We start from the raw sequence: 22,839 nt of genomic DNA, 5'->3' as shown, positions 1-22,839 counted from the left end.
CGAATATGCATCAAGCAGGAGATATCTATGGATGTCACAATATTTTCATTCACTTTGTATAAGTCTTGGGCTCACTTGGAGTTCCAAGTTGTATTTGGTAGTTTGAGGGCTCAAGATTAAACCCATAGTAGAAGGGATTGTGGTGACAGCCCTTAAAAGGAAGCCTTTATGAAAGGAGGATTCATTCTTGATTATCCACTCTTGAGGATTCACTCTTTGGCTTAGCCTTGATCTTAATGTTTATGCTTGAGAGGCTAGTGCTAACCATTGTAATTAGTGTAAGCTCTTCTTGATGATTAATCTAATTCTTATTTTCTCATTAGTCTATTTCTTCTCTACATGTCATCTTGTCTTGAAGTAGTATTACACTTTCATTATTCTAGATTTGAGAGATGTATGTACTTCTTGCTAGTAAATACTCTTATCTCTCTACGAGAAATTCAATTGTGATATTTAGCATCACAAATTAAGTTGATTAAGTTGGGTCTTAATCTTGTAGTTTGTGTGTGTGCCCTATTCTTTGCTTGTGTGTGTAGATAGATTTTATGAAGCTCTAGCACCATTCATCTCGTGTGCGTAAGCTATTAATGAAGTGCCTTAATTGACATGTGGTAATTAGTGTGTGCTTATCATTGGTGTGTTTGGGGTTTCTAGTCTATGGCAAGTCGAACTTTGGTGGGCTTGATGTGTTTAGGAGATTAATTGATTAGTGATTAGAGTAGGTTTAGAGTTAGTCTTGCAATGGCTAATCTCTACTTGCAATGGAGAGGTGATCTCTTGAAGCCTCTATTCTATTCATCCGATGCTCGTGCTTCCATATACTAGCCGGGTTGCCGGATCCACAGATTTGATAATTTTGTGTGGGTTGCGATTAGGTCATGCTACAACGCCTCTCTTCAACGAGCGTAGATCCACCATGGATTGTGCCATCATGGGCAACTTTGACATAGACAGTGATGAAGCCAGGTACTGTGGAACTATTGAAAGGACACTAAAGGTTAATTTTAGAACCTTTCATACCTTCATCTTCAAGTGCAAGTGGTTTGCAAATGTGTCTAGACGACATAAGAATGGCCTCTACATGGTGGAATCTAGTGTGCATCACACAGGGAGGTATGACAATTTAGTTTTACCACGCAATTGTGAGTAGGTGAGTGACATGTACCTTTTTTATTCTTATTTACTTGTAGCGTTAGTAATACCAATGTTACTCACTTTGAGCTTCTATTTTATAGGTCATCTATATCCCAGCAATCCACCAACTAAATCTTTGGTTCATAATTACCGTAACACCTCGGGGGAGAACCATTTTTTCCACTAATGAAGTGGAAACTATCTTCAACCCTCTTCCACCTCCGACTTTGGATGAGGTGGAAATAGAGGAGAGGGAGGTCGATGAATCAAGTTCGGTGGCAGCAAGTCTTAGCAAGGATCATTGTCATGATGATGAAGATGATGAGATGGAGGATGATGAACTCGAAGATGATGAATGAAATGCATCCACAAATGACAATTCCGTTTCTCTCTTTAATGATTTACGAGCCATGGACTTAGAATTGGATGATGCCTCATGTAGAGATCTTTTGGAAGGTGATTCATAAACATTTGGCAGTTATGAAGTTTTTTGGTCGTGTAATCCATTCATCTCTCTCTCCTCCCTCTTCCTCTATTTAGATTTGAGAATATTCTCAATTATGTTAATCAATTGATAGTGATTATTTTAGTTGTAACCAAGTGTAATCTTATATCCACCCCCTCCTCCTCCTCCTCCTCCTCCTCTCTCTCTCTCTCTCTCTCTCTCTCTCTCTCTCTCTCTCTCTCTTTCTCCTTTTTTTTAAATTTGTAAATTTTATACAATATTCTTTAATTTTTATTGAGAGGAGGAAAACACCAAAATTTGAAGAAGAGGGGGGGGGGGGGGGGGGGGGGGGGAGAGGGGTTAAGCTAGAATTGAATGTTTAAGTGCTAAATTTGGCTGTCGGATATAAAAGTGGTAATCTACACGGTAATAATAGCAGTAATATACACAAAAATATTTTAAACACAAAAAAGACCCCCCCGCCCTCCTCTCTCTTGTTTCTCTACTTGAATTTGCACCTTCTCTCTACAAAACGCGGTAAAACAGTGCGGTAAACACTTGGAGATTTTCATAGTGGTCGCCACCTTGCATGGTGCTCCCCTGCATTTGAGTTTCCCCAAGCCCTTTTCTTTTTTTCTTTGTTGATGTGTTGTAAAGAACGTGTGATTATGAGCTCTTAAGAAGCTCCTTCTTCCTTGCTCTATGAATAAGTCATCTATAAGTCATTTGGTGCAATTCTAATAGGCTATATTGGCTCTATCCTTCCCTCCCCTGTGTCTAATGTGCTTAAAGTAACCTGTTCTTGCCATGTATTGGGTCTTTTCCATGCCTTGTGTAGACCATATTGACAATGAGCCGTATGTCTTGGCAAAATATGGACCATGGTTGAACAGTATGTGATGCATTGGAATAAAATAAAATGGTGAGTAGAGTATAGTTTTAAATGTGGTTTGCACATGAAGCATGCTAACTTACCATGTAATGAGTGATATGTTTCCCACCCCACCCTGCCGGGTATGCCTTCTTCCAATCTAGCAAGGTTTCTTGAAATGATGTGAGCTTACTTTCATCCCATGAAAGCTGCTCAACGTAGTGGAAAAGTTTATCCATTGATTTTCACACGTTTTCCTTGTGATTTTGAATTGCCCCACCACTAGCATTGTCTTTAACCACTTTTCGTAAGTGTTTTCATTTGTTAAATAGATTTCTTTTCTCCTCTCTATCAGAGTCTTTGAGGCTTAACCAAAAAAACCTTCTGGCCTTCACGCTGCACATTGATGCTTTCCTAGGTACCTTGTAATGACCTTGAGACATCTTAGGGTCCTCTTCAATTTTGACATTTCCTCCATGCAATCAATGCCGAAGAGCACTCTTTCTAATTCTTTGATGACTCTTTTCAAATCACTCTCTAGCTTTAAGGTCCATGCAAGACGTATGTACAAATAAACCACCTTCTCAATTATCTTGCAGAGTGCATGGAGTGTACAGATGTGAACTCTACTCAGAGGAATATCAAGCACTGTCCAAGAAGATTTATGTTGAAGATGTCTGTTGGGAGCTCTATTCCATTCATTAGGGAAAATTTGGACTCTCAAGGGGACCCTATAAGGAGGTTTGACTTTGCCTCCTCTTGTCCAAAGTCGGCAACCTAGTGAAGTACATAAACACTTTGTCAAAACTCTATCAACCAACAGATCATTGGAAAGATCTTACAAAGTAGGTTCTAAATCCCAAATTCTGACAAATTTGGAATTGGTTTGTAGAATTTATGGACTCCCCATTAAATTTGTAATGTGGGGAGAAATTCCATTTATAAGACGGAGTTGTCACATCAGAAAATGAAATCTATTAGAATATAAGGAATCTGATGGCATGATATATATCAATGGATAGATCTCGATGAGTACATTCTAAATTGAAAAGGTCCGACAAGTTTTGATTTCATTTGTAAAAGTTTTACCATGCGCTCGTTTGGACAAGAGGGAGAAAGTCAAAGTCCTTATAGGGCCCATTTGAGAGTCCAAAATTCACCTAATGGCACACTCTCAAGAGATTGTGCATCAGCCATGCTGTATAAGCATGAATTTTCCACAACTGCAACGTGTGTTACCTTGTACATGTACTTAAGAGTCTTCAAGTCACCTACCATGTGCCATTCAATTGTATATTCACCAAATCCTTCCACTAAAGCACACCTTCGTTTCTTTGCTCACTGATGATAGAAGGAATCTAGTTTGACTAAAACCCCAATGGAGGATTTCAAAATCTTCCTATCAAGCTATACTTAAAAATATGAACGTAAAACCAAGAACCATACATGTAACATTTTAGTTATTATAGATTGAACTAAGTATACTTCAAATGATTCTAATGTCAGAATATTGTTTTTGAACTGCACATTGAAGTATCATGGGTCTTGTTTTGGTATTGATGGATCCAACGCTCTGTTCGTGAAGGTAATGGTGACTCTCTCCAGTTTCCTGCTCTTCAGCATTAGGAAAAAAATGAGCCCTCTAGGAGCCCTTTGGGATTAAGTTAATTAGAGGCCAGCCAATAGGAAGAGGGTTCTATACCCTCAAAAAAGTAGGGGGACAAGGTAGCCTTACACCTCTTAATGGTCTCTTACCTAGTGAGAAGATAAGAGAGGTGGCTAGGGGAAAAGGATAGGGTGGGAACCACTTTGACCTCTTTTCCCCCACTTTTTGGCTCGGATTTAAAAATACACCAAACCCTTCTTAAAAGGTTCCCAAACCTATCTCATGGTCAAAAAAGTAATTTTGACCTCCAAAAGTAAAAAAAGTGCACTAAAAATCCAAAAAATTGAACTTAAAAAAAAAAAACTCAAAACATCATTTTCCACCTTCCAAAGTCTTTCCAAACCTATTCTATAGCTAATAGTGATTTTCTCTGTCTACAAACCCTTTTCTAAGTTCTCCATTGTTGCAACAACCACATGCACCCCCTATAGTACAACATTATGTCTGTACTAGCTTTCTCCCACCTCCATTGTAGCACCAAGCAATCTCCTCCCCCATCTCTTCCCCTTGCACACCACATAGTTTCACACCAAGCTATCTCCTCCCCCTTCTTTCACCTCCATTACAACATGAAACAAGATTCTACTCCTTCTACTTTCATTCACTCACACTACATGGAAACCTCTACTCCTGAAGGTGGCAAAAGTAAGAGATCACATGACTTGCGTACCACAACAACAGAAGGTGTGAATAGTGTGTGGGCATTGCAAGGGTCCACCTCCAACATAAAGATAGAATGGTAAGAAAACTACTCTTGTAGCTTACATTCAAAGCTTAGCGTCATCCCCGAGGCAGTGACTTTTTAGAATGTGTATGATATCACGTGAGTTAACTGGAGAGGATTATTAAAAGACCAAAATGTATAAAAATGTATACATACAGAGGGGGGTGGGGGTTTTTTAAATGGTCTCATAGTGTAAGTATAGTATGTATATTGGGGTATTATTAGTTACCTCTTGAATGCACGTGATATAGGGGTCTTTTGATAAGTGACTGCCCCGGGGCATCATCTCTATCTTTAAGTTTATCATGCTGGAGAGAATTAACCTCTTTATGGATTTCAATGTTTAGGCTTTATACCTCATAACGTTGGGGTGTGCTATTTTGTTGATGGATTTGTTGCACCATCTATAGTTGTGTAGCATGTGATTGTGTCTCACAATGCAAGTTTTTTAATCTAGGGAGAGTCATCAAAGATTCTCCTTCTAATATTTTCTTTGTATTGTTCTCACTAGATTATTAGAATGATAATATCATTTTGTACTTTATAACTCTGTGCTCATAAAATATGATGTTTACTTACATAGTCAACTTGTTTTGAGACGACATGAGCAAGCAACCATGTGCAGATATGGAAATTTCTCTGTTTTTTGTGCGTGAGGAAACTTTCACTACCATGTTAGAATATTTTGATAAGAATAGTAGGATTTGTGTGAAATCTTGAACCAATAGGTACTCTCTAGGAGCTCTTGGAAAAGCCATCCATAAAGTACTACTATCTTCCTTAGTGTCATAGACACACAAATACTCAAGTGTATATGAATATGTAGATGAGGAAGAAAAATACTTGTAAGAGAAGCTTTGACAATTTTTTGGTATCTTCTTAAATATCCCTATTCATTAGCTATTGGTAGCTATTTATTTGGTATTGCTAAAGATGATACCAATAGCTATCACCTTGTGAACTTAATTGTTAAATTGCAAATTTGATTTTTACTATGTAGCTCATTTGGATAGAGAAAGTGTAAACATATATTATAAATGCAAGCATTGTTAACATAGAAGACATGTACCACTCGAGCCTATGTAAATTGCTAATCACAATAGGGATCACATGTGGTTTCAAATACCGAAGAAATGGCTTTACCAAAACATTCCCAAGAACACGAGGTGGACACAAGGAAGTCAAAGTTGGATCCTTGTTTGGTCCGTATCTAGTGCTAAATGTTTAATGCACAAGATTTGTGAGGCCTTTGACCCAAGGAGTCCGTTGAATTATATGTAACATAGCACATGTGTTTCAACAGAAGGGATTTTATATTCTTATAAAGTTATGGAAACATGTGTAGATAAGGCCTATAAGGAGTACTTTTAATCCATTTTCGTGAACACACTCATATAGGAAAATTTTACATAGTGAATGCCTCGGGGCCTTTGAACACAGAGCAAAAAGGGGGGGGGGGGGGGGGGGGGGGCTCTGACTTCTTCAAACACTACACCTCTATCTCATGGCCATGCATTAAAAAAAGGCCCTATTTGCTATTTGAAGGAGAGATTTGTGCCATGTTAGCAGCAGTTAACAGCAAGCTAACGGACACCACGGATACCATTTTTTGGAGCTCTCATTGTAAAAACACTTATTAGTTTGATAAATATTGTAACTCCTATTTTTTGGATTAACCTTGTAATTGATGAGGCGGGGTTACAAGCTTCCAGATTGTATCAACCTGTCATTGCCTATCTTTAGCTAGAGCTTCCAGATAATTAGTTTTGATCGTCAAAAACCTGTATAAAAGCCAAATTTTGTAAGTTAATGAAAAGTTTTTGGATAATGAAATACACAGCGTAAGCTAACGACTCTCACTTCTCTCCTTCTCGCACTTCCTACTCCCTTCCCGGTTGTCACATTGCAGTCGCGTTTGTTGCATTGCAACCGCAGGTAAGAGCTCTACGCATTGATGTAAATACATCACAGATTTCGTAGCTTTTGGCGTCGGTGACCTGTGGCCTATAATTTCATCATAAGTAGAACTTTATAGTTCAAAATTAAAAATTAAGCATAGGCGGGGTATTGGGGCATCATTGCTAAGCATTTAGATGCATTCTAGGTCGAAAATGACTAGGTCAAAAATCCACTGCTGTTAATAATCGCGATTTTGACACTTGACCTAAAGTGGGATTTGAGACCATAATCATGTGTGCTTAGATCTTACAAACATGTCCTAGAATTTTTATTACATTTGGATTTCATTTGATGTTGTAACGGATATGATTTATTTGCCGCGATGAGCGATTGGCTTAAATGGTGATTTCAGTCACTTGAGTGTAGCTTGAGTTAGATGCGAATCGTTAGTTGTTTTCCAAGAGATTGACAACCTCTTGTAGCCTCTATACACTAGTGGAGTCATCTTTGTCCCATGGATTGATAATTTAATCTTGATTCTCGCTAAAACTACAATACGATAGGATAATGAGGTTAGACACGCGTCCCACATTTGACGCAGCTGCCGGGGATCGAAGAGACCTAAGCTAGGAAAAAAGACGAGCGTCTTGTAAGTTATCCTTTAACTTCCTCTAGGATGTCCTAGAGTAAAAACTTTCTTTTAGAAACCGCATAGCTTCATATTGTCGTCTTTTGCTGTGTAGAGGTAGCTTGGAATAATAGCTCCATCGCCGTTGTCGCATATTGAGAATGGGTTGAGTAAAAATCCACTTTAAACTCTTGTGGTCTGTAACCAGCTGAAACTTGCGTCCAAGAAGATAATGTCTCCATAACTTCAGTACATGAATAACTGCTAAAAGTTCTAGATCACGAGTGGGATAATTCTTCTCATGATCTCTCAGCTTTCGCGAAGTATATGCCACCGGTCTTCCTTCTTGAGTAAGAACTCCACCTAGAGTGAATTTGCTAGCGTCTGTCGCTACTTCAAATTCTTTACTGAAGTCTGGAAGCTTTAAAATAGGAGCTGAGACCAAGAATTCTTTTAGCTTAACAAAACTAGACTCGTGCTCGGTCTTCCAATCGATTCTCATTCCTTTCTTCAGGAGTTCCGTCAAAGGTGCAGCAATACGTGCATAATCCTTGACAAAAATCCTGTACCATCCCGTTATTCCAAGAAATCCCCTTACTTCGCTGACGGTGGATGGTTGAGGCCAATCAACGATGTCCTTGACTTTGTCTGGGTCCACTGAAATCCCTTCAACCGAAATGACAAATCCAAGATAGTTGACCTTTGGTGAGCAAAAAGTGCACTTGCTCTCCTTAGCGTGAAGTTGGTGTTTTCGGAGAAGATCAAGTACTTTGCGAACATGTTCTTCGTGATCTGCCTTGTCTTTGGAATAGATCAGAATGTCATCAAAGAAAACCAAGACAAAATCATCGAGGTAAGGTCTGAAAATATCCTGCATAAGTCGGTTGAAAATATCCTGCATAAGTCGGTTGAAGCTTGCAGGAGCATTTGTTAGACCAAAAGACATTACTGTGAATTCGTAGTGCCCATACCTAGTATTGAAAGCTGTCTTCGGAATATCTGATTCCTTGATCCTGATTTGGTAATATCCTGACCTTAGATCTATCTTTGTAAATATTTTGGCGCCGCGGAGTCTGTCCAAAAGTTCGTCAATCCTTATTATTGGATACTTGTTCTTGACAGTTACCTGGTTCAGTCCACGATAGTCTATGCATAGCCTTAAGGTCCCATCCTTCTTCTTCTGGAAAAGAACTGGAGCACCCCAAGGAGAAGTACTGGGTCGAATGAATCCTTGCTCAATGAGTTGCCTAAGTTGTTCTTTGAGTTCGATGGCCTCCGGAAGTGACATTTTATAAGGTCTTTTTGAGATAGGTTCACACCCAGGGATAGTCTCGATCTCATGATCTACCTCTCTGTGTGGTGGAAGATTCGTAAGGTCCTCGGGGAATACATCATCATACTCTCTCAACCAGTTTGGTCGAAGTGAGGTATCTGATTGGTCCACCTTGTTGAGTTTAACTGCATATATTTGTTGACCCTTCCTTAGTCCCTTCAAGAGTCTGCTGGCCTTAACTAGAATAGCCCTAGGTCTCCCATTTTCCCCCTGAATTAAGGCTTCATTTCCCAAGTTATCTGTAAAGGTAAAATTCCCTTGTGCACAATGTATGTGGGCCCTATTTTGCTTTGACCAGTCCATCCCTAGTATCCCATCAGAGAATCCTAAGGGTAGGGTTCGAAATTGGGCAGAAGTCGGGTGTCCCCCTAAATCAAAGTCAATTTTTCCTGTAGAGTGTTGAGATATTACCTCCTTGCCGTTTGCTAACTCGACAACTAGCTTGCTTGACGGATACTTATCTAGCTTAAGCTTTCTCATGCATCTGGGTGAAAGAAATGAAAGAGTACTGCCACAATCTATAAGGAAGTTAACTTGTTCACCTCTGAGAGATCCTGGCGTATGAAAGACTGCGTATTGCTCGCAACCATTGGGATTGTCAATTGCAGCATGTAGGGTTGCTCTCTCCACTGCTTCATCACCCACAGTTGGTTGAACTACTACGGCATTTACTCTGGCAATAGCTCCACATCCTCGCCCTCTATTCATTCTTCCGCGTCCTCCTCTTCCATTAGCTTGGCCACGCCCACGGGTATTCAAGGGTATGGCATTGGCGTTGGTTGCATGAATGTTCCTGGGGCAATTGGATGTGGTGTCCATGCTCGGCGCAACCATAGCATCGAACATCAGGGAACTCCATGGTTTTAGTGGTAGCCACAATAGGGCGCTGGTTATAGGTTTGGTTGGCTGGTCTGTTGTCCCAAGCAGTGTTCCTTGCCCTCTTTGCCCAATTATTCCTCTGATTTTGATTAGCCTTTTGTACTTCGAGAGCTAGAGGTTTAGCCCTCAACAAGGCATCCTGTAGTGTTGACGGCCTGAGAGCCTCCAGCCGAGTGTTCAAGGGATCGATTAATCCTTGACAGAACCTTGCCACCTGTTGTTCCGAGTTCATCTTAGGAGCATATCTCCGAAGAGTGACAAACTTTGCATAGTATTCTTCGACCATTGAATTCAGCTGCCGAAGTGAAAAGAATTCATTTATTCTCAAGGTCCTATAAGCAGGTGGTAAATAGCGTCCCATTATTGCAGCTTTGATGTCTTCCCAGGACTGGGAAGATCCCTTAATATCCATGTCCCTGCAATGTTGCTTCCACCATATCTTGGCATCACCAGTCAGGCGAAACATCGCAAGCATGGTCTGATTTACGGGTTGGGTTCCCGCAGCTTCAAAGTAATCGTCCATGGCTTCCATCCATACTTCCGCATCTCTCTCCACATTTGCCCCCTCACCCTTAAAGATCGAAGGTTGGGCTTGCTTAAGGAGGAGCTTCTTCTCTTGCGCTGCCGAGTACAGAGCAACAGGCGGTACCTACATGGGTTATACAAAATTCTTGATACCATTACTTGAATTTCAAGATAGACATGAGACTTTAATAAGATTCAAAATTCCACTTTATCAAGAGACAGAGATTCAGAGACAAAAAGCACTTTATTGGTGGAAATTTATTACAATCGAAACTCCTCAAGGTTTAGAATGACTGATGACCGCTTATTACATGGCTTTATGGATTGCGTATAACATACGCCTAGGAAATGGTATTGATATGATGCACTACTTCATTCGTGTAATAGTTCTTATACACATTCTTGAGGGGATAATAAACTAAGATATCAGGCCGGAGTTCCGCTTTCAGTAATCCAAAGGTTTTGACTCGGTTTGCTGGAATCACATTGGTGACCTTCTCCAAGAGCCAGTCGTTGATGGTTTGGTTGGAGTTGCCCGAAACAGTCTGGTCCAATCGTGTGGGCACCAAGTAGAATATCTCTATCACTCTCAACTCTTCTCCCCAACGTATCTTCTTCAAGTCGGTAGCCAAGCATCCTAGCTTCCGAGCGTTGATGTAGTAAACCCCTCCTGGAAATGTCCAATCAAGTTCCCATCCTTTATCAATGCGAGTGGAGTGTGGCGTATAAGCCTTCAACAGTATCTCCATGACATCTCGCCTGAACTGGTAAACTGGGGATCTTCGAGCTTGCTCATAAATAAGCTCAAACACTTGGAACTTCCGATATTTGAGCACGGGGTCTTCCTGCAACACCAATGCAAGGAATTCGGATCAACTACCTATATACTTTCAGTTCCTTTTAAATGTTCAAACAATACGACTTTATTTTCCCAGCCTAACCTAGGCTCTGATACCAGGTGTGAGGTCCCCACCCCGTCGTATCAAACAACGGATCTGATGGTAAACCTGGTGGCCACTAGATCTATAGTGGAAGCAAACAAAATGGTTCAGGGTTCAACTAGCGGACGATCTCTCATCACAAAGTGAGTCGAGTTCGAGCCTACTAGTAACGAGATCTAGCTCCACCTCGCAGGGGAAGCGTACTTAACTATCTAGCGATCCTAAGACCCACCTTCCAAGAGGAGAGAAACCCCCGAGTGCCTTTTTCCCCATGTTTCAGAGGCACGTACTCTCGAGGATTCGCCGCTCTAGGGGCAATGAGTAATACCAATATCGAGTAAGCACTATGGGGACAGAGAGTTCCCGACCAATCGGGACCACCCATCTCGTAGGCTTTGGCAACCCGAGCCAAGCCCCCACTTTCCACCCCCACACTCACACTTCCTCGTGTGACCTAATTACTACCACAAGGTTGTTTAACATAGATATTCCTTGTTTAATTCCGAATCACATGGTTCGTTAAAACAACCCTTCAACCAGTATTGCAAACAACACCAAGACAGAATTCTAGTAGAAATTATACTCAAACTTATTCATAAAATTTCAATGTCCTGGAGGTACAACATCCCCCCTCCAGCGAGAGTTCACTCCTCCCGTTGTCGCCTAGCTGCCCATACAACTAGGTATGTCCACCGCATAGAAAGCACGTCATGGACACTCCCACCGCATAGAAAGCAAGACGTGGGTTCCCACCGCATAGAAATCAAGTCGTGGGTATCCACCGCATAGAAAGCAAGACGTGGATTCAAGAGCCCTAACGAGGAACTCTGCTCCCTGTGATCAGTAGGGGGGTCAAGACTGATTCAACATTGGAAATAAAATGAACATGTCGAGCTAAATTTTCCCTAGCAAACATTCTTTCCTCTTGCAAACAGCATACCCATCAATCATTTCTTTCCTACTTTAGAACTTAATGTATAATGATTTCAATGCCGAGGTTTCCGTCGGATTTCTCCAACATGTTTGGGGATATGAGCATTCCTAACTAGCGTATGCAATGTTAATTTAAACAACTTGAATAAAAATATGATCTACCTCTTCCACTTCTTCATCGATGGCCCGTGAGATGGCCTGTATTTGCTTGTCCATGGGAGCCTTCCCCTTTCCGTTGACATTGCTCGTTCCTGCTTCGCGATCATGGGCACCACCGAAGCGCGTCCTCTTAATCGGGGCCATTTCTCACTACTTTAAATGATTAGCTTGGAGAAACATCTAAGGTTCACAAGCATCATAACAGTCCAATGGGTAGATTAGTGACATCAATTAATCCCTCCTATATGAGAGTCTAGATTTCTCTCATAAAGCAATCATTAAGGATGGCACATAATCCTATGGCAACCGGCTCTAAGATAATTATTCGGCTTACATGATCAAGAATAATTAGGATTTCACTATTGGAATTACCAGAGAATTGGATTAAGTATGATTAAACTATTTCCTAGCAATTAGATGATGCAGATTTACCCTATGCATATGTGTGAGGAAAAACCAATTCTTAGAGACTTATTGACGGATTAATTTATCCTTAATTACGTCTTAATGCATAAAAGAAATGAATTCAATTAAGCTACAATGTTAATGAGTGATTACAATAGTGATTCTCTTCAATCTGCACAAATACTAGCTTACCGATTAATTACTATGCTATCTAGAGAGAGAAGATTCTGATAATTATGCTCTAATCATTAATCGAGAGTGAAGAATGGCTGATAATTCAGCTATGGAATGATGATTACATAATAGAGTACGAATAAGGAGAATTTAGAGAGTAGTCATAGAGATTTTCGACTAGGAATAAGCATAATAGACAAGGAATTTAGATGGTAGAGAAAAAGATTTACAGATGGCATTAATTAAACTGTCGTTACCGTGATTAAGAGCTGGTAATCTTCTTGAGTTTCTGGTCTAATCGAGCTTTTTGAGATGAAAATTCAACAGCACCTCCCTCCTAGCTTCTTCTTCAATAGGTGTGTGATTCGGCAGCACCTTCCCAATGTGTGTGTGTGTGTGTGTGTGTATACACTGTGTGTGTGTGATCATAAGTGTGTGTGTGTGTGTGTGCAAGTCTTTAAATAGGCTCCTACAGGCTGAAAATCGATCTGGGTTGCTAAATGCATCTGGGAGCTTCTCCAGTTAAGCATGGCAAGTTCAGTTCTCTGCCCACCAAGTGTCAGGTTGGCTTGGTTAACTGGTTCTGAGACTGAGTTGCAGGCTTGGCAGCTTTCCCAAGACTCCCACAAAGCAAGAGGGCGCCCCCTAGCTGCTAAAGCTGATCTGGAGTGGCCTGGGACCTGTTCCCACACAGTCCCGGGCCCCCGATGCCTCCCCGGACAATTTTTAGGAAATTTGATTCTAGGCTAAAACGGGTCATACGAATCGGATTTTGATGCCGTAAATTGCCATACGAAGCTCTAACTAGGGCGTACTGGCCCAAGTACCTGCCATATTTAGCAGCCCCCCTCGGGTCCGAAAATGCATTTTTTTCAAATTTGGGGTACGGGTGCAGTTTTTCGAAACGATCAAAATTGGACGGTCGGGTGACCAAAAACTTACTATTTTTGGAATTTTTTCACAAAAATTATTTTAATTCACATTTTGAAGCTTTATAACATTCTAAACATCATGGCACTGACAGAATCTGGAAAACTGCTAAAAATAGTAACTTATTCCATTGTATTCATTTCGTGGTACAAGGGTGTTCTTGTGATCGGGTCAGAGACCTTACATTTGTGAGATAGTCCGTAGCCACAATGATATATTGGATATGGGTGCGATATGCAGGGGGTGAAATAGGTCCCACAAAATCAATGCCCCATTTTGCAAACGCCCTTGTTCCCATCATTGGCCGTAGTGGCATCTCATCTCTCTTTATCGGCACCTTAGTGCGCTGACATGCGTCACAACGCTTTACAAACTCCTCAGCATCCATATGGAATGTAGGCCACCATATTCCTGCGTGTGCGTGTTCTAGAATCAGCAGGTATTCGCTTTTACTTGCACAGATTCTAAGTTGATTGTCCTTTCCTCTCTTATAGAGTTGATTCCTAATTAAATTAAAGTCGCGAGCCTCCAGCTCTATAGCCCTTTTCCGTGCTTTTGTTATGTTTTTAGAAAATGTCCTTGTGGTTAAGAAATCAATGATATATTGACTCCATGTAAGTGCAATGTTAACCTGAAACAATGTCGTGTGATCCACTGGTCGTTTGACACTACATATAGTACAATTGTTAACAGTGTGTCAGCATACATAGTTGGCCAATAAACCCCTAATTGTTTCAGTCTCTGGTGTGTTTTCATTGTTGAACAATGAAATGCACAATCCTGGACGTGTGCTTCTTCAAGATAACACTCGAATTCCTCCGGATTTATACATAATCATAGAATTTGGTCCGAGCCTAGATGATACAGTCGTCCTGCAATCAACTGGAAGTTTTTTGTTTGTTGAATTGTTTGTTGTTTGGATCTGTCTTCCTTGTTATCAAATCTACCTCCAAAGGAAAGAATGCTAAAAATTTCCTGAGACCATTTGGGTATCATTTCAATATTGAAAAGATAAGCATCAGATATGTCATCATCTACTCCTTCAAGAGCTTCCCCATTTTGCAGTCTTGAAAGATGATCCGCCCGTAGATGAGTTTTACCCTTTTTGACCACCACTGTGAAGTCAAATTCTAGTAATATAATAAACCAGCATACAATTCTCCCAGTATTGCATGGTTTATTTACCAGATACAAAAGACCTTGATGATCTGTGAAGAACACAAATTTGTTTGCGAGGAAATAATGTCAAAATTTCTTTACAGCATAAATCATTCATAACCCCTATCTTTCAGTGTTGTGTAGTTTTTCTTTGCGCTATTTTGCTGTTGGCTTGCGTAACAAACTGAGAAATCCATTGTTCCGTCTCCAGGTTGAGCCAGAATACCCCGGATTGCATATGCAGATGCATGAATGTGCACATGGAATATCTTTTTCCAATCTGGTGCTTTAAGTACAGGTGCTGATACAAGGTTTTCCTTGAGCTTTTGGAATGAAGTTTCACACTTCTCAGTCCAGTCGAAACTGACTAACAAACGATACACAGGTTGTGCAATGACTGCATATATATATATCTTCGATAATATCTGCAGTGTCCTATGAAGGATTGTACTTGTTTCACATTAGTAGGCCTGGGCAAGTGTTCTATGACTTTGATTTTGTCTAGGTCAGTGGTTATGCCATTTCTTGAGACAATATGTCCTAAGATGCGGCCTTGCCTAACCATAAAAATGCACTTTTCCGGGTTAAGACAGATTCGATATGTTTTGCACTTCTCAAATACCTTTTGTAAATGGTCATTATGTTCTTCTCGTAGAAGAGAGTGTACATAGAGATCATCCATATATGTTTCTAAGAATATTTTCACGTATTCTTTGAACGCATGAGTCATTAACCTTTGAAAGGTAGCTAGGGCATTGGTTAAGCCAAAAGGCATAACTCTATATGCATATATTCCCCATTGTGTGGCAAACGTTGTTTAGTGTTGATCCTCTATTGCAATTGCTAGTTGGTTATACCCTGAAAACCTATCTAAAAAGGAATAAGCCCGTTTCCCAGCCACCCTCTCAAGTACATGTTCTGTGATCGGCAAGGGATAGTTACCCCTTATGGTGGCTGCATTTACTTTTTTGAGGTTCACACACACTCGCAGCTTTCCATTCTTTTTGGGGACAACCACAATGGGTGACACCCAATCTGTATGTTCAATTTCATAGATGAATTCAACATCCATCAGCTTGTCAATCTCCTCTTTGATTCGTTTAGCAAATGTGTCATTATATGTGTAAGGACGCTGTTTGCTAGGTTTTGCATTTGATTTCAATGGAATTGTATGTTGGCATATCGATGGATCAACTCCTTTGAGGCCTTTGTGGAACCATGCAAACACATCTTTATACTTCTTGAGAAGTTGTGTTAGCCGTTCTTCTTCTTCTTCAAGCTCTAAATCAGTTACGATATAGACCGGCTGAGGATTTTCACCTAGCGCAGCGAGGTCTATCCATTTTGCATTTTCCGGCCCATCATAAGATTCTTGGTTTATTCTTTCCCTGACTGGTGGTTTCATTATGATTTTTATGTCCTGGATGGTGAATTTTTTATAGTGGGATGGTACGTTCATGTTTTCTTTTTCTGACTCCTCCTTACCATCACTTTCTCCCTCAGTCGTCCATACCTCTCGTAATGACCGTTTTAGTTCTTGGTATTTCTTTTTACGCTCCAATTTGGTCCACTTTGGGTCTTTTATTTTTTCCTGTTTTGATTTTGAGATTTTTTTGATTTTGTTTCTATTTTAGTCTTCCGTACTTGTTTTATTTCCTCTTACGTTCCTTCCCTTCGAACTTTTGAGAATCTGCCTGATATTTGATCTTTTACACAATCCTCTGCTTTGACAAGCATTAGATAGTGAGTTTTATCTTTTATCCTGGGCATCAGGTTCTCTCTCATTTTGTTTTCTGTTTGTTTTTTTCTACAGCGTTCTTGGCGTCTAGGGTGCTGATGGCAAATTTATAAAACTTGATATTCGTTGTTTTCTCCCCACGCTCGCTTGAGCTGTCTGAACACTCGTTATTTGCATCGTTATTTACCTCCAGATGCTCAGAGGAGTTATAAAACTCTTCTTGTTCTGGTGGTTCTACATTCTCATCTCCTGCTAGTCTAAGGCTTACCATGTAATAGGGTAGCACATCATAGCCGTCCTTGTCACAAAATTTTGTCGTTGGGCTATCTGTAATGGTACAGACATCCAATGTTGCTAGTATGTGTTCCCATTCCAGAGGTTCTAAGGCATCTTCGCGAAAAGGTTCCGGAATATAATCATTGTCCTCAATAGCTCTTTCTAAGACGCATTCCTCTCTTTTTAAGCTCCCACAATGTGAAGCTCGGCACATCCATAGCTCTTTTTTGCCCTAACCATGCTGGGAGTTAGGACCCTGCCAATGTAGCTGAATCAAACTCTTCCACTGGTGTCTGGTTTACATCTTTGTAACTATGGTCTTTTAGGTGTATTTTGGTTGTTGTCTTGCCATGTCTGAGGTATATGTGATCGTAACCCCAATTCTGGACCATCTTTAATTGTCTCATGAATGGTCTTCACAAGATGATCTCGTAATTGTTCTTTTTGTCAAAATGGACTATTGTAAATGTATGCTCATACTCGATTCTGCATGAGGTGACAATTACTTTTTCTAAGAGTCCTAGAGGCTTTTCCATGAACCCATCTGCCAATTGCAATTTCATTATGGTAGCTCTCAAAGCCGGTTTTCCCCATTTTTTCTAGATTTTCTTGGTGGCGATAGTGACTCCTGCTCCACTGTCAAGAATAGCTTTGGAAACTACTCCTTGGAATTCTACTGGTAGCGTGGTGTTTCCATCTTCTCCCTCGAAATACTCTCCAACCTTGTTTAAAGGTACTGGCCTAGTGTTTAATTGAGGCTTGTCCAATTCTCTGATCCCTTCTTGAAGCTTCGAGGTGGGGTCTTTTACTCCAAATTTTTCTAAGCATTTACCTACGGTGGTCCACATGTTTGGTTGTAACCTCAGGAATTCGGCTAATGTGATTGTGCATGCCACAGGGGGTGGACAATAACTCAATCAACCCTTGTGAATCCATCACTCTGTTGGAAGAAAGTCTTTGAGATGGGATTGCTCTTACCTCAGACTTGGCTTCATACTCCCCTAGATTAGAGGGTAGAGTTTTTAGAGAGTCTGGTTGGCTGTGCCCCGAACTAATTGATCCTTGGTCTCCCCCTTGTGAATGTATATCAAAGTTCATTTGTGATCTTGCCTCAAATTCTTCAATAGGAGGTAAGATCTCATTTTTCTCTTTTCTCATGCTATTCAGTTGGTAACTCACCGTGTTGACTTCGTTGGCATCACGGATTCACTTCCACAGGTCATCTAGACCATTACAATCCCTACCCATTTCTACCACTGTTTTAGGCTGGAAATCATCAATTGTCTCATCTCTTGTATTTGGCACTATGATAGGCTCTCCCCTAAACTTGGAGGCAGTTGTGAGTCTCGCCTTCGCGTCTACTTGTTTCTCTAAAGTTGGTTTGATAGGGGTTGGAGATAGTACTTCATGCCAACTTGCAAGTTTACCAAGCGGGTTTTCTATCAAGGATTGAGCTGTTTCAATCATCTTTCGACACATTTCCAACCTCTGTTTTTCTATTCCGGCATATGGATAAGTCATCCATCTTTGCTCTTGGGTTTGGTTGTTTTTTAGTCTGGCTTCGTAAGCTTTTAAAAGTGCATTTAACTGCTCATTTACCTTTTTTGCCAACACTGATCCTCTTGATCCTGCACTTTTGGGTCCTGATATTTCCTTGGGTGCTATGGTTGCCGCAGTATGTGAGCTTAGACTAGCTAGATCCTCTAACCGTTCTAATCTATCCTTTGTGTGTTTTAACTCCTTGGATAGAGCCATTTTCTCTCGTTCTCTATTGGCTTTCATACACGCCTTTCTAGCTTTCCAAGTGCTTCTCTGATTTTTCATTTCTAAACTTGGGACATCGGTTTTTGGCTCTTCAATTATGGGTTCATTCGTCATTCTTTTAGCTTGGGCTCGTGTCACTGCCTGAATAGGTATCATTGTCTCGTATTCTGACCCTCCACTGGAAGGCACTGCTTCCAACATGTTCAAGGTAGTTTTTGCTCCTTTGCTCGGGTTCTTAGGGCAATCAGGAATAAAATCAGTAATTCCACACTCGGTGCAATATGCGTTGACTCTAATGATTTCATCATGAGGACAGTCTCTTAGCCAATGGTCTCCACCACACTTGTAGCAGGGTCCCTTAGGCTGTTGAGGTGCTTCTTGAGCTCCTCTTTGTTGGTATGCATGTCTCTATCCGCCCATGCCTCCGTTGGCTATGAACAACAATGTTCCTTCATCCAAGCTATATCTTCCTTCTCCTGCTGCCTGTGCAGTTGTTGGTGGTCCTGCACTTCCCATCATGCTCCATGGTTCTGGCGTTGGGGGTTCTTCAGGTGGATAATAAACAGGATTTGCAGCATATCCATTGGGATCTTCGTAATATGCATGCATAGGCACCAAAGCCTTATCTTCTGGTTCGGTTATGGTTGGTGTGTATCTTATGTCGATTGGTCGTAATCCTGGTAGGGGTGGTTGCTGCCCTAACACTGGTTGTGGTATTTCTACACCTACAGGTCCTGGTAGGTTGCCTGCTTGATACCTAGGCATCGGTGAAAGTTGAGGAGATGCTACCTGAGCCTGAGGAGCATAAGGTCGTTCTCTCACATATCCCTTGTTATAATAACATTCCTCCGTCACATGGTTTGTCCATTTTTGTTCAATAGCACACCATTTTGGCTGTTTAGCCTGTGGTTTGGTGTACAAGTGAATCTTTTTTAGCACTTCCTCTACAAGCTACTCCTGGCTTATAGCTACTTCTCCTTTCGGTGCTGTCTTAGCGGACTTGCTTCCACTTTGTTGTGAGGATGAATTGTCATCAAGATCCTTGAATTCACCCTCCTTGTAGACCGCACAATTGTCTACAAGGTAAAGAGCCTCCTTAGTTAACTCATTTAACGTCGTGCTCCTCTTCGTATGTAAGTTCTTCTGGAGATCTGCATTCCTTAGTCCTTGAATAAATATAAGCATAAGTCTAGACTCAGTTGGCAGTTCCTCCACAAGGCAGAACTTAACATATCTTTTTAGTCGTAGGGCTGCCTTTCGCACAGACTCCCCTTCTTTCTGTTTGGATTTGTGGATTTGTGAGACTATATTATGAGCTATCTCCCTTTGTGAGAATTCCTCAATAAACTCGTCAAACACGTCCTCCATAGACTCAAAGCCTCTACGCTCCACAGAGTCAAAACAAGCAGCAGCATTCTCCTCTAGGGTCAGTCGAAGCCCTGCAAATTGGGTAGGGAAGTCTAGCACCTCTTCAGCTCTAGTTACACGCACAAAGGCTGCTACATGATCGCTAGGATCTCTGTTCCCTTGTATTTTTTGTTTACCCATTTTTGAACTTGAGAAGGTCTAATTCTACGATGGTCTACAAATCTCATCATTGGTTCTCCTCGTCCCAATCGATATACCTCCTCTGGCCTTCGGTAGTGGGCGAGTTCCTCTCCCAATGGTGCTCCTAAGCTATAATTTCTGACGGTTTTTGCAAGAGATGGTTTATCTCATCGAACTCGTTCTATGGGAGGTCTTCCAGGCTCAGTTGACCCTTGAGTTTTTGGCTTGCTCTCTCCTTGATACCGTGAATAGAGTGGTGGTTCTTGTAGATCCCTTAGCCCTCGTGCAGCTGGATAACCATCTCGATTTTAGTCTTGTTCTAATGTTGTACTGTATCGAAGCCATGGCTGCAAAGATGGTTGGGTTGCTGGTTGGTTCTGGTAGTTGGACGTCTGTTGTCGGTTAGAATGCGAGGTCGCGTCGTACTCTTCTGAAAATGGATTTGTCGATTTGCTAGGGGTGTAGGTGACCCTTGGCAATTCTTCGAGGGCATATGCTGATATTTCTGGAATTGTTGCCTTTTCTACCTCCTCTGGGAGAATACGTTTGTATTCTCGCCCGTACCTATCAACAAAAAAGATATCCTTCCCCATAGCAATTTCATAAGAGAATAAGTAAAGGACCTTGTCTTTGCTTAATTCGTTTGGGTAGGGTTCTTTGCAACAAAAGTAAGAGACTATTCCCTCGCTCTCATGCTTGTAAATCCCCACATTCTCATTATAGGTTGAGACCCTGGTTGTCTTCTTATCATACATAAAAAGAGCTCCAGGAGTTTCTAAAACCATTTTTCCTTTCGCCACGTTATCTCCATATCTATTGTAATCCTCAGGGTTACTAACTATGAGATAGTGGTTCTCCTTTTTGTCCCGGAATCTATCTGCATCATCATAGAGTCAAATTATTTACAGTCTCTGAGCAGGTCTTTCTTCAATACAAATACACTTGCGTCCTTGATAGTCATAATAAACTAGGGCTCCCCTAGAGTTTGTTCCTTCTAAGAAGATTATAGTGAACTTGGAATCGTTCAAAGGATTTAGGGAGGGGCTGCCTCCTAGCATTGGTTCTTCATCCGAGAAACCTCCTGGCTGTTGACTACCCATCATGAAGAAGGACTTATCTAATGAAGTGTCAGTTTCACTACCCTCCTCAATGATCGGTGCTAGTGGATCTAGCCTTGCTTGAGTTACACTCTCCTCGGTGGACACTAAGCTACCGTGGTCACCTGCCACCTTTTGATCTCTAAGAATGTGTCTTCCTGATCTTAAATTCGTCAAACTTATCAATGCAACTTAACACAAATCCAACCACTCACCTGGCAAAGGATCACTTTGAGCACAAATTCTTGCTTTGCCGTTGAATATACCTGTACACAAATGTTTAATTTCGATAATAAAATCAAAGTATTTAATTGCTAGAGGTGGTCTTAGTAATGATTGGTATAAGTGGAGGGTTAACCCCAACCACTACTGTATTTTATACACTTCTGATGTTCTGGATTAGGTCTGCTAATCTGGAACTATACTTCCCTCGGATGTTGGTCAATTTATATGGAAAGTCTTAATTCCATCTTTGCTCTGTCAAAAGGTAAAACAAGGTCCAATTTCACTTCTAAAAGAAGTTCTGGAACCCTTACATCAATTGGAACATCACCCTATGTCCTCAGTCACTTTTCTCTTCACTAAGCCCCTGTAGACATCCTATACGTATGATATCTCCTGCTCTGTTTTGCCTGGTTTTTACAGGCTATAGATTCCCCTTGATGTTCTGAGTCCATGGCTGTTTTTACTTTTTGATTTGGACACCTATAAGCTAGTCAATTGATCAAAAATCTGTTCCAGCAGCCTGATGTTGGTCTGACCAATCAAATCAACTCCAATTTGAACCAAAATTGACTAGGAGGCTTGCCTCAGGCTATACAACACCCTACTATGCCTACAGTCACTTTTTGGTTTCAATTTCATGCAGTATACATTCTACGCGTAGCATGTCTAACTTCTCAAAATAGCTTCAATTGCAAAGCACAGACTCCCTTCAAGGTGCTTATCACTTTGGTGTGCTCAAATCAGAGTTTGGAGTGCTAAATCACCCAGAACACATCCTACGCGTAGGATGTCTATCTGGCCTGTTTGACCCCAAACTTGAGCCACAGCTTTCCCTTGATGTCAGCAACCCAGTGCTATACTTAGATTTTAGTTTGGATTTCAAAAAACCCCAATTTTAGCTGTCCTAGTCCTTTTCAGTAAAAAATGCTAAAGTCTGCTTAAAACCCAATTTTCTCACCCAATTGAGATGAAACCTTTTTTAGAAACTCAATAAATCATGTAGATCATGCTCATGCAACAATCCTATGGTTTTGGTCTTAAAATAATGTCTTGGCACAATTTGGATAGGATGTCTGGTAATTTCTGTCTATCTGGCCTTATCCTGTCAAGATATGGCCAACTTCCACTTTCCAGGTGAAAATAAGGTAAAACCTATCTTCTAAACACACTGGTCAACTCAGAATTTCAAAATTTTCACCAGATCACTCTTTAGACATCCTATGGGTAGGATGTCTCCTGGCTTAAAATTTATTTTTTTCCTGATAGAAATGCTCCTTATGCTCTGCAGCTCTCTCAGAAACACTCACAGAAAATTTTGAACTTCACTTCAGCTTTCAAACACTCTTTTCAGTCTTTTACAACCTTGTGATGAACCTAACAGCAAGTA

The sequence above is a fragment of the Adiantum capillus-veneris genome, chromosome 14 (genome assembly GCF_014529385.1).
Source record: "Adiantum capillus-veneris isolate H3 chromosome 14, ASM1452938v2, whole genome shotgun sequence".
In the NCBI taxonomy this organism is placed as follows: domain Eukaryota; kingdom Viridiplantae; phylum Streptophyta; class Polypodiopsida; order Polypodiales; family Pteridaceae; genus Adiantum; species Adiantum capillus-veneris.
This window is presented reverse-complemented; position numbering follows the sequence as displayed.